This window comes from Equus przewalskii, chromosome 2 (assembly GCF_037783145.1).
Source record: "Equus przewalskii isolate Varuska chromosome 2, EquPr2, whole genome shotgun sequence".
NCBI classification, from domain to species: Eukaryota; Metazoa; Chordata; class Mammalia; order Perissodactyla; family Equidae; genus Equus; species Equus przewalskii.
Window position 1 is genome coordinate 21,961,296 of NC_091832.1, and position 12,119 is coordinate 21,973,414.

Below are 12,119 nucleotides of genomic sequence, written 5' to 3' on the forward strand. Positions count from 1 at the left end.
ATACTCAGGAAGGTCTTGTCTCAGCCTGATTAGTCCTCGACTGAGCACTGCTTCAGACCCACCAGACAAATTATGAAAGTAAGAGCAAACAGGATCAAACTATTTCCAAGTAACTTAACTGAATCACAGAACAAAGCTCAAGAAGGTTCATAAAAATACACAAATATTCATTACTCAACAAGGTAAAATTCATAATTTCTACCATTCAGTTGATGATTACTAGGCATGCAAGGAAAACATGACCCATATTGAAAAAAAATCCTCAGTGAAAATACACACGCACACATCCACATATATAGCCCACGTAGATTATTATCTTAAATTCTAAGTAACTCATCCTGGTAGATTCCATTTTCTTTCTTTTGCAAAAGAGGAGTGTTAAGTGACTTGCTCAAGGCTGCCCAACTAACAGGTGCCAGGGTTGGGATTCAAACCCTATCCAACTGGCCCCAGAGCTGGAGCTTCTTGCACGACACTGTACTGTTCCCTATTGTCTCCATCCTCTTGTCATCTTTGTATTAGACTTGAAACAAGAAGGCAGAGTGTCCTCTTACTTGACTTCAGCTGGGAATGTGGGTGTCTGAACATGTCCGCATGTCTGCAAAGAACTGCAAAAGAGCTTGAGTATTGATTTTTGGATTACAAATAAATTTTAGCAAGGCGAATTGGCAAATATGGAATCCATGAATAGTCTTTAGAGTATCTTCATGTCATCCTCAATTCTGAAGGATATTTTTCACTGGATATAGAATTCCAGGTTGTCAGTTATTTTCTTCCAGCTCTTTGAGGACATCATCCAGGCCCTATTGTTCCCCTTGAGACGTCAGTAGTTACTCTAACTACTGCTCCTTTTAAGAGAATCTCTTCCCACTCCCAGCTGACAATACATGAGGGTTCTAATTTCTCACCAACATTTATTTTACTTTTTTTTTTTTTTAAGGAAGATTAGCCCTGAGCTAACATCTGCTGCCAATCCTCCTCTTTTTTTGCTGAGGAAGACCGGCCCTGAGATAACATCCATGCCTATCTTCCTCTACTTTATATGTGAGACGCCTACCACAGGGTGGCTTGCCAAGCGGTGCCATGTCTGCACCTGGGATCCAAACTGGTGAACCCCAGGCTGCCAAAGCAGAATGTGCACACTTAAATGCTGCACCACCAGGCTGGCCCCATTATTTTCCACTTTTTGATTGTGGCCCTCGTAGTGGGTAAGAAGTACTATTTCATTGCGGTTTTGAAATGTAGTTCCCTAATGACTAACGACATTGAGCATCTTTTCATGTGGTTATTAGCCAATTTTCTTTGGAAAAACATCTCACATTCTTTCTCCATTTTTAAACTGGGTTATTTGTCTTTTTGTTGTTGAGTTGTGAGAGTTTTTTATATATTCTGGATACTGGGCCCTTATTAGATATGATTTGCAAATATTTTCTCCCATTCTGTGGTTGTCTTTCGCCTGAATTTTTATCTCTTTATCTTTCTGTGCTTTATTCAGAATAATTTCTTCGCATCTACCTTTCAATACACTCATTTTTTCTAGGGCTTATCTAAAGCTGCTGTTACTCATTTATCAGGTTCCTAATTTTACCTATGGCATTTTTCTGGTCTAGCATTTCTAGTTGGTGTTTTACAAAATTCTATGCCGCATTTTTCTTTTCCCCGAGGAAGATTAGCCCTGAGCTAACATCTGCCAATCCTCCTCTTTTTGCTGAGGAAGACTGTCCCTGAGCTAACATCCATGCCCATCTTCCTCTACTTTATACATGGGATGCCTACCACAGCATGGCTTTTGCCAAGCAGTGTCATGTCCGCACCCGGGATCCGAACCGGTGGACCCCGGGCTGCCAAGCAGCGGAACGTGTGAACTTAACTTCTGTGCCACCAGTCTGGCCCAAGTGGTGGTTCTATTTTTAATTATTTGAGGAATCTCCATGTTGTTTTCCATTCCAACCAACAGTGCACAAGTGTTCCCTTTCCTCCACATTCCCACCAACACTTGTTATCACTTATCAGCCATTCTAACAGGTGTGAGGTGATATCTCATTGTGGTTTTGACTTGCATTTCCCTGATGATTAGTGACGTTGAGCACTTTTTCCTGTACCTGTTGGCCATCTGTATGTCTTCTTTGGAAAAATATCTATGCAGTTCCTTTGCCCATTTTTTCTTCTTCTTCTTTTTTGGTAAGGAAGATTGGCCCTGAGTTAACATCTGTGCCAATCTTCCTCTATTTTGTATGTGGGTCACCACCACAGCATGGCTTGATGGGTGGTGGAGGTCCTCACCTGGGATCTGACCTGTAAACCTAGGCCACTGAAGCAGAGTGCATCAAATTTAACTGCTGGGCCACTGAGCTGGCCCCCCTGCCCATTTTTTAATTGGACTGTTCATTTTTTTGCTTTTGAGTTGTGTGAGTTATTTATTTTGGATATTAACCCCTTATCAGATATATGATTTACAAATACTTTCTCCCACTCAGCAGATTGCCTTTTCATTACAAAATGATGGTCTCCTTTGCTGTGCAGAAACTTTTTAGTTTGATGATGTCCCACTTGTCGCCTTTTGCTTTTATTCCCTTTGCTTTTGGTGTCAAATACAAAAAATCATCACCAAAACTGATGTAAAGGAGCTTATCCTCTAAGTTTCCTTCTAGTTTTATGGCTTCAGGACTTACTCTCAAGTCTTTAATACATTTTGAGTTGATTTTTGTGTATGTAAAGTGTGTGTTTATTGTAGCATCTAAATGTTTTGTAGTGAAAGGGCCCAACTTTTACTTTTTTCTCTGGAAACTTTAATTTTTTTTGCTCTTCATCTTTGATGTTTTAAATCTTACCATAAACTGTCTAGATTTTTTAAAGTCTATCTTTTTCCTTCCCCCAAATCAATACATCTTTTATTGTATCTTTAAAATATCCCAAATAAGTCTTAGGAATCATCTGGCATCTTGTTTCCGTAGCTGGACAATTTAGATCTTATTCATTAGCTTGCTGAAGTATTCCTTTTTCAGAGACATAGATACTATCAAAAATTTTTCTGATACCCTTGTTTTTAACTGTTGTGCCTTGCTAAATCAAAGCAGCTGAATTTGATACAAGTTAATGTCCTTTCTTTCAAGAATTAATTCACATTTCTGGGCTTGAGATTCTGAACGAGCAATGCCTGGCCTCATCTGAACCCTGCAAATGTGTCTTTCACCCAAGAAATTTCAGATCTCATCTTCTTTTTTTTTTGGCACCCGGGCTAACAACTGTTGCCAATCTTTTTTTTCTTTTTTCCTGCTTTATTTCCCAAACCCCTCTGGTACATAGTTGTATATCTTAGTTGCAGGTCCTTCTAGTTGTGGGATGTGGGACGCCGCCTCAATGTGGCCTGACAAGCGGTGCCATGTCCGTGCCCAGGATCCGAACCCTGGGCCGCCGCAGCAGAGCACGTGAACTTAACCACTCGGCCACGGAGCCGGCCCCTCAGATCTCATCTTGTAATGGAAGGTCAGTGTAACACTCTTGATCATCTTCTGTATGTGACGATAGATAATGGGAACGGTAGCCAGTTCCCTTCTATTTCTCCACCATTTGTCAACCTGGAGTCTCTTTTCTTTCTAGGGAGACTGAGTTCTACATTGACGTGATTGAAGCCCCTCTTTTGGGGCCCTTCACAATAACTGCACAGCCCTTGAGAGTGATGTTGACATGTTCTGGAATGCTGACAGTCTGATCGCTAAGAATGGCCTTCATTCTTGTAGTAGATGCAGCGAAGACTTTTTAAGTCTATCTTGTTAGGCATTTTTAAACACTTTTTAGCAATTATAGATCTCTTTCTCTATATCTGGGAAATTCAAAACATTTTTTAAATTTGTAATTAATTTCAAACAGAAAAGTTGCAAGAATAAGAATAGCACGAAGAACATCCATATAATATCGTTTACTCACTTTCTCCTATCGATAACATTTTACTCCACATACTTTATCATATGAGACTCTCCTTCTACGGGTACACGTATGTTACACATGTAATACATTTTTTTAAATGAACCATTTGATTGTAGTTGCTATTCTAGGGAATTATTTACTTCTCTCTTCCCCATCACCCCCTGTCTGGAACTCATTTTATACAGATGTTATTTATACTTCTATTCTTCATGTCTCAGCTATTTTTTTTAAAAAAAATTCTTCTATTTCTGTATGTTTCCTAATTCTTTTTGGGACAATTCGGTATCCTGATATGATTATCAGGTTATTACTATTTTCCTTGGCTGTAGACTTTCTGTTGTTCAACCTGCCTTTTTCTCCCCCAATTTTTTTTTTTATTGTGGTAAAATATATACAGCATAAAATTCACCATCTTAACCATTTTTAAGTGTACAGTTCCATAGCATTAGGTTGTGCAACCATCGCTACCAGCCATCTCCATAGGTCTTTTAATCAAAACTGAAACTCTATACCCATTAAACAATAACTCTCCATTTCCTCCTTTGCCCAGCCCCTGGAAACCACCATTTTACTTCCTTCTCTATGATTATGACTATTCTCAGTACCTCATATAAGTGGAATCATACAGTATTTGCTTTTGTGTGACTGTCTTGTTTCACTTAGCATAATGTCCTCAAGGTTTACCTATGTTGTAACATATGTCCAAATTTCCTCCCTTTTTAAGGCTAAATAATATTCCTTTGTATGCCTATAGCATGGTTTGCTTCTCTATTCATTCACTGATGGACACTTTGGGTTGCTTCCATGGTTTAGCTATTGTGAATAATGCTGCTGTGAACATGAGTGTAAAAGTATCTCTTCAAGATCCTATTTCAGTTCTTTTGAGTATATACCCACAAGTGGATGTGCTGGACCAGATGGAAATCCTATTTTTAACTTTTTGAGGAACTTCCATACTGTTTTTCATAGGAGCTGTACCATTTTACATTCCCACCAACAGTGCACAAAGGTTCCAACTTCTTCAGATCCTTGCTGACATTTGTTACTGTTTTTTTTTTTTTAAAGTAGCCATCCTAATGGGTGTGAGGTGGTCTCATTGTAGTTTTGATGTACATTTCCATAATGACTGGTGATACTGAGCATCTTTCTCATGTTCTTATTGGCCATTTGAATACTTTCTTTGAAGAAATGTCTATTCAAGATCTTTGCCCATTCTTGGATCTGGTTGGGATTTTTTTTGTTGAGTTTTAGGAGTTCTTTATAGTATGGATATTAATCTCCTATCAGATATGTGAATTGCAAATATTTTATCCAGTTCTGTGGGTTGTCATTTTATTCTGTTGATAGTGTCTTTTGATACACAAGATTTAAAAATTTTTATGAAGTCTAATTTCTCTATTCCTTCATTTTTTGCCCTTGCATTTCGTGTCTTATCCAAGAAAATTATTGCCAAATCCAATATGAAGCTGTGTCTCATGTTTTCTTCTAAGAGTTTTATGTCTTACAGTTAGGTTATGGATCCACTTTTTGTTAATTTTCGTTTATGCTCTGAGGTAAGAGTCCAACTTCATTCTTTTGTATGTGGATATCCAGTTTTCCCAGCACTATTTATGGAAAAAACTGCCTTTTCCTCCTTGAATGGTCTCAGGACTTGTTGCAAATCATTTGACAATATATGTGAGGGTTTATTTCTGGACTCTATTCCATTGTTCTATATGTGTCTTTATGCCAGTACCACGCTGTTTTGATTACTATAGCCTAATGTATTTTCCAGTTTTTCCTCTATATTGTTAATTTCTAACTTCATGCCATTGTAGCCAGAGAAAATATCTATCTTTTTAAATCTACTGAAACTTAACTGTGACCTGACACATGGTCTGTCCTGAAAAACGCCCCACATGCACTTTAGAACAATGCACATTTTGTTGTCATTGGGTGAAGTGTTCTGTACATGTCTGTTGATTGACAGCTGATGGTGAGTCTCCATGGCTTGTTTCTGATATTTTTCTGGGGTAGTGCTCTTAATATTTTACCTTTAAGCATAATGTTATATATGCTATTGGCTAGGTATATATATATATACACTCATATTACCTATATTTTAAATAAATGTTTTTATTCTAATTTTACCAAGGTTTTTTTTTTAAATCAGATACAAATGTTAAAGCTGAATGCTTTTATGGTATTTATTGAGATATTACTTTCTTAACTTGATATATTATTGTGATGCATTTCATTAATAAATTTCCTAATATTGAAATACCTTTACATTCCTGACATGAACTTCAGTGCACAATAGTTCATTAAAAAACATTTTACTATAGAAAACTTCACATATGGAAGTTGGGTAACAATACAATGAATCCCTATGTACCCATTACCTAGACTAAACAACCATGAAATCACGGCCGATCCTGTTCCATCTCACTCTCACACACTCCCCCTCCTCCACCATAGTCTTTTGAAATCCCAGATTTCATAAAATTTCTTCTACTAACACTTGAAGTATTTATCTCTTAAAGACAGCGACTTTTTAAAACATATATACCACAATTTCACTATTATGCCCTCATAATTAACAAACTTTAATATCATCAAATGTCCACATTTATTTAAGGCTGGATACAAACAAGGTTTGCACGCCGCAATTTGTGACATGACTCTTACTTCTGTTCTAATCTATAGGACCCTCTGCATTATCTTCCTTTTTCCTTGTACATTTTTGTTGGAGAAAGTGTGCTTACCCTGTGCAGTCTCTCAGGATTTGGATTTTGCTGGTTACACTTCAAAGATGATGTTTAATATGTTCTTCTGACCCTGTCTTTCCAGTAAATGGACAGTCAAGATTATTTTGGGGTGGTTCTGTATCAGTCAGAGTCCACTGAGGAGACTGAAACCTTACATGAGTTATCTGCACTATTGAACTAAAAAGGCACAAAGAGAGCACTAAGGTTTTCTTTTTTTTTTTGAGGAAGATCGGCCCTGAGCTAACATCTGCTGCCAACCCTCCTCTTTTTGCAGAGGAAGACTGGCTCTGAGCTAACATCCGTGCCCATCTTCCTCTACTTTATATGTGGGACGCCTACCACAGCATGGCTTGACAAGCAGTGCCATGTCTGCACCCGGGATCCGAACTGGCGAATCCCGGGCCACCAAAGTGGAACGTGTGCACTTAACCACTGTGCCAGTGGGCCGGCCCCTGGCCAGTTTTTTTGTGATATTAGCAGCCATTGATGATCACTGCCTAGATCCATTAATTCAAAAAGGTGATATTTTAATTTTGTTACTTCTTCATTTAATACTTCTGGAAAACTTTATCACCTCTTATTTAAATGCCTCCCCAGTCAATCTGACTATCTGTACCTCATTCTCTAATAGATTCCTCAGGTAGGGGTCATGGAAACAATGTTCCATGAGTTTGCATATTGTTGACAGTTTGCCTGTTTTTTGTTTTTTTTTTGCTGAAGATGATCTGCCCTGAGCTAACACCTGTGCCAATCTCCCTCTATTTTGTATGTGGGTTGCTGCCACAGCATGGCCACCAACAAGTGGTGTAGATCCACCCCCAGGTACTAAATGTGGCCCACGGAAGTGGAATGCGTGAAACTTAACCACTCAGCCAGGAAGCTGGCCCCTTGCCTGTGGCTTTTATACCTAAAGTCAATTTGGTTAGATATAAACTCCTGAGTAAGTTCATGTTACTTCATTGCCTTCTGGCATGGTGTCATTATGAAAAAGTATGAGACTACTCAGATTCACCTTTCATTATATGTGGCTTGGCTTTTTGCCTGGATTCTCAAAGGATTTTTTATCTTTAAAAAATTTTTTTTTCCACAACTAGAAAGACGTGCAACTAAGATATACAACTGTGTACGGGGGGCGGTTTGGGGAGACAAAAGCAGGAAAGAAAAAAAAAAGAAAAAAAAAAGAAAAAAATTTTTTTAATTTTAATTTTTTTGGTTTTTTAGGCCCTGACTCAGCCTTGACCATTCAGGCCAATGCTCCTAGGCACACAGTGTGTCTTTTCAATAAAGTCTTTCTAATTTCAAGGAAGTTCTCTTGAATTACAGCATATGGGCCAGGGTCCAGTCAGGAGCCAGAAGCCATGCTAGTTATCTGAACAGCAAGAATATAAAAACATATTAACTAGGAATAAGGGTAACTCGGTTACTGAAAAATAAACATACCAAGATGTCGTGGAAGTAGCAGCTAAAATCCTCAGAGTTGAAAGAACAGAAAAAGGAGCTAGGAATTCAAACTTAGAAGGGCCTCATGGAGCTGAAGGCCAGGCCTCTGAGGAGGGATGCTGGGGGTGGCCTCAGCTTGGGCCTAAGACCTAGAGCCCTCAAGGGGGAGTGCTGGTGAGTCTAGAGGAGGCGGCTTGATGAAACTGGCTCTGCAAGTCTTGTAAAACTGCAGCCTGGCTTCAGCCCTGCTAGGGAAGGACGTGCTGCGGCCAGAATGGACCAGCGTTGCTGGAATGATGCTCACAAGAACCACAAGTAGACATAAAGCCCGTGGGAAGGAACAGATCTTTTCTCCTCAGACTTGCAGTCTCCCTTTAGTGTCCCCTATTGGCCGAGGGGACAGAGATGAGGCCAGAGGAGCAGACATGTGGTCTGCAGAGTTCTAGGTTCAGCATCACAAAGCAGAGGACAGTCATTCGCTGCATAATGATGTTTCGGTCAACAACAGACCACATACACGACAGCGGTACCACAAAATCATGACAGAGCGGAAAAGATCCTCTTGCCTAATGAGGTCGTAGCCATCATAACGTTGTACAGCTAAAGGAGAGGCAAGAGAAAAGGAAACTGCAGCAGAAGAAAAAGAACCCTCAAGAAAATTCAGTGAAGGGTTTAGCAGAAGCTTTTGCAGACTTCAACAAGCTACTTAAGAAGTTTGAAAACATGGACCCCCAACACCAAAAGGTTTTCATTAATAAAGAATGTTCATGGTGCATTCTCCGCTTACCTGCAAATCTATGATGAAAAATGGACACAAACCAAGCAAACCACCACGACTTATGTTTCAAGAATGACACCTCCTCAAGAGCCTCAGCAGGGCCTTCAGAAGGGAATCCAGAAGGCACTGTTATCCCGAGACAACAGCTCCGTGCGTGTTATTGCCTCTGAAGACCTTCCAGTGGGACAAGATGTGGAGGTGGAAAACAGTGATATTGATCCCAACCCTGTGTAGGCCTAAGCTAACATGTGTGTCTGTGCCTTAGTATTTAACAAAGATGTTAAAGAACATTTAGATAGAAAAAAGCTTATAAAATAAGGATATAAAGAAAAGGTTTTTGTAGTTGTACAATGTGTTTGCATTTTATCACAAAACAGTCAAAAAGTTAAAAAAAATTAAAAGGCAAAAAAGTTACAGTAAGCTAAGGTTATTATTCAAGAAAAATATTTAATAAATTTAGTGTAGCCTAAGCGTAGCGTTGATAAAGTCTACGGTAGGGTCCAGTAATGTCCTAGGCCTTCACTGACTCACCCAGAGCAGCTCCCAATCCTGCACACTCCCTTCATGGTAAGTGCCCAATACAGGTGTACCATTTTTAATCTTTTATGCCATATTTTGATTGTCACTTGTATAGTATTGTATTGTAAATGTTTAGATACAAACACCATTGTGTTGCAATTGCCTACAGTATTCCGCAGAGTAACAGCCGTACAGGTTTGTAGCCTAGGAGCAACAGCCTATGCCACGGAGCCGAGGGTGCGTAGCAGCCTATACCATTTAGGTTTGTGTAAGTGCACTCTATGATGTTCACACAATGACGAAAGTGCCTAATGACACACTTCTAAGAACATATTTACGTTGTTAAGCGACACATAACCGCATAGAAGACTGGGTGTGGAGCTGAGACAAAAGTTTACTAACCAGCATTTACAGTTCTTAGCATTTGCTCTTTTTTATTGCTATAGATCATACAGTTTTTAGTATTTCTTTCCTTTGCTTTGGGTTTCTTCTTCAAGGATTTTTTACATGGATATCAGGTTTCCTATATTCGATATCACTTTCTCTTGAATCCAATTTAAACTCTCTTTTCTTGGGGCTGACCCTGTGGCCTAGTGGTTAAGTTTGGTGCACTCTGCTTTGCTGGCCTGGGTTTTGGTTCCCGGGCATATACAAGTACTGTAGGTACACCACTTGTTGGCGGCTATGCTGTGCTGGCAACCCACATCCAAAACAGAGGGAGACTGGCACAGATGTTAACTCAGGGCAAATCTTCCTCAAGCAAAAAGAGGACGGTTGGCAACAGACGTTAGCTCAGGGTGAATCTTCCTCAGCAAAAAAAGGAAATAAAGCTGGATTTAAAATAAAGTAGGGGCCAGCCCAGTGGCATAGTGGTTCGGTTCACGCACTCCACTTCTGTGGTCTGGGTTTCACACATTTGGATCCTAGCTATGGACCTCCACACCGCTCATCAGGCCATGCTGTCGCTCATATATAAAGTGGAGGAAAAATGGCACAGATGTTAGCTCAGGGCCAATCTTCCTTACAAAAAAAAAGAAAAGCAAAAATAAAATAGACAACTCTGTTCTCTTTACTTAAAACATTTTCCTGGGGCCAGTCCAGTGGGACAGCGGTTAACAGTTCGCCTGTTCTGCTTAGGCAGCCTAGAGTTCGCCGGTTCGGTTCCCGGGGTGTGGACATGGCACCGCTTGGCAAGCCATGCTGTGGTAGGCATCCTACGTATAAAGTAGAGGAAGGTGGGCACGGATGTTAGCTCAGGGCCAATCTTCCTCAGCAAAAAGAGGAGGACCGGCAGTAGTTAGCTCAGGGTTAATCTTCCTCAAAAACAAACAAGCAAAAAAAGCATTTTCCTCCCTTCCATCCTCTTTCTCTTAGGGATTATCAATTGTGTGTATTCACTTTTGAGTTCCTTCTAGTTTAGTTTTCACTCTTACAGTGATTTATACTCCTTTTAATTCCTAATGCATCCCTGAATTCTTGTCACTTATCTATTCAAATCTTTTATTCACTCATCCGAGTTATTCTGATTTATTCTTCTACAGCTTTTATCATTTTCTTAATTTCTTTTAGCTTGGTTTGAAATAATTTTTGTTTTCTAAGGATTTACTCTGTCCTATATTCTTATAATTTTGTATCATTTTCCACGATTCTTTTCTCTTGTCCACTTTCATGTGAAATGCATTTTCCTGTACTTTTAGGAGAGAGGGGACAGAATAAACTTTCCTAACCTAAAGGCTCATGAAATCCTATTATTTTCACAAAGTGACTAAAATAAATGACCCAGTACTGAGATCTGCTTCCTTTGCTTGTCTCCCTCACTTTAATCTGTACATTCTTTCCTTCGCACCTATTGTCCTTGTCTTGCTCAATTTGGTGTCTATAGCGAGTAGTTTCTCCTTAAATGGCTTTTGTTTTGAAACGCAGCTTATGTTTGGTAGTTTCAAGAGTTCATAAGGACCTAGACTACTCCATCTTCAGAACTTAGCACAGTCCCATTACACGCACCTGCAAATCGGCCTCGGCAGGAACATTCTTTGTTTGGGCTGTTGTTTTCAGATTGGTCTGCCACGCCTTCCAGTGAAACCTGCTGACTTGGGGGATCTCCTACTGCCAAGGCTGACAGACACCCCAGTGCTCTTCCTCCACGGGCTTCTGTGCAGACAGCCAACACCATTCAGGCCTTTAGCTGCTTTTGAGTTACCTAATCTTACTTTGGGATTGTGAGGATGCTGTGTCACCAAGATTTGTTGCAGATGCTGTGCACAGGTTTTTGCTTTCACGGAGGGATCTGGGGAGATTAAAAACCAGACTGCTATCTGCCCCTTCTGTTCTTTAATGCACTTCTGGTGGTTAATCTTTTATCCAGGAATGTTTGCAAAAACAGTTTTTGTAACAGGTGGTGGCACACAGTGATGGAGAGCAGGGGCTGTGGAGTCACTCTCTGGGCACAAACCCTAGACTCACCACTTACTCACTGTGTGATCCATGCATAAGCCCTGTGTCTTAGTTTCTTCTGTAAAATAATAGGTTGTCGTGAGAACTAAGTGAAACAACATACGTAAAGTACTGAGAAAACTATTAGGTTACATAGCAGGTATTCGACAAAGATAGCTGTTTTAATTATTGTAGTTTTCTTTTTCAGGTCTAGGTCTCATGTGGCATTATAACAGACTGCAAAAAAGGGTAACAAACAAAACATCTGAAAATTA

The 12,119-nt window shown here is 39.7% G+C and overlaps 1 pseudogene; it reads right to left on the reverse strand.

Annotated features, from left to right (window-relative positions):
• Positions 1–2,951: 2,951 nt before the first annotated feature.
• On the reverse strand, positions 2,952–3,732 carry LOC103566097 (large ribosomal subunit protein uL6-like; annotated as a pseudogene).
• Between the last annotated feature and the right edge of the window lie 8,387 nt (positions 3,733–12,119).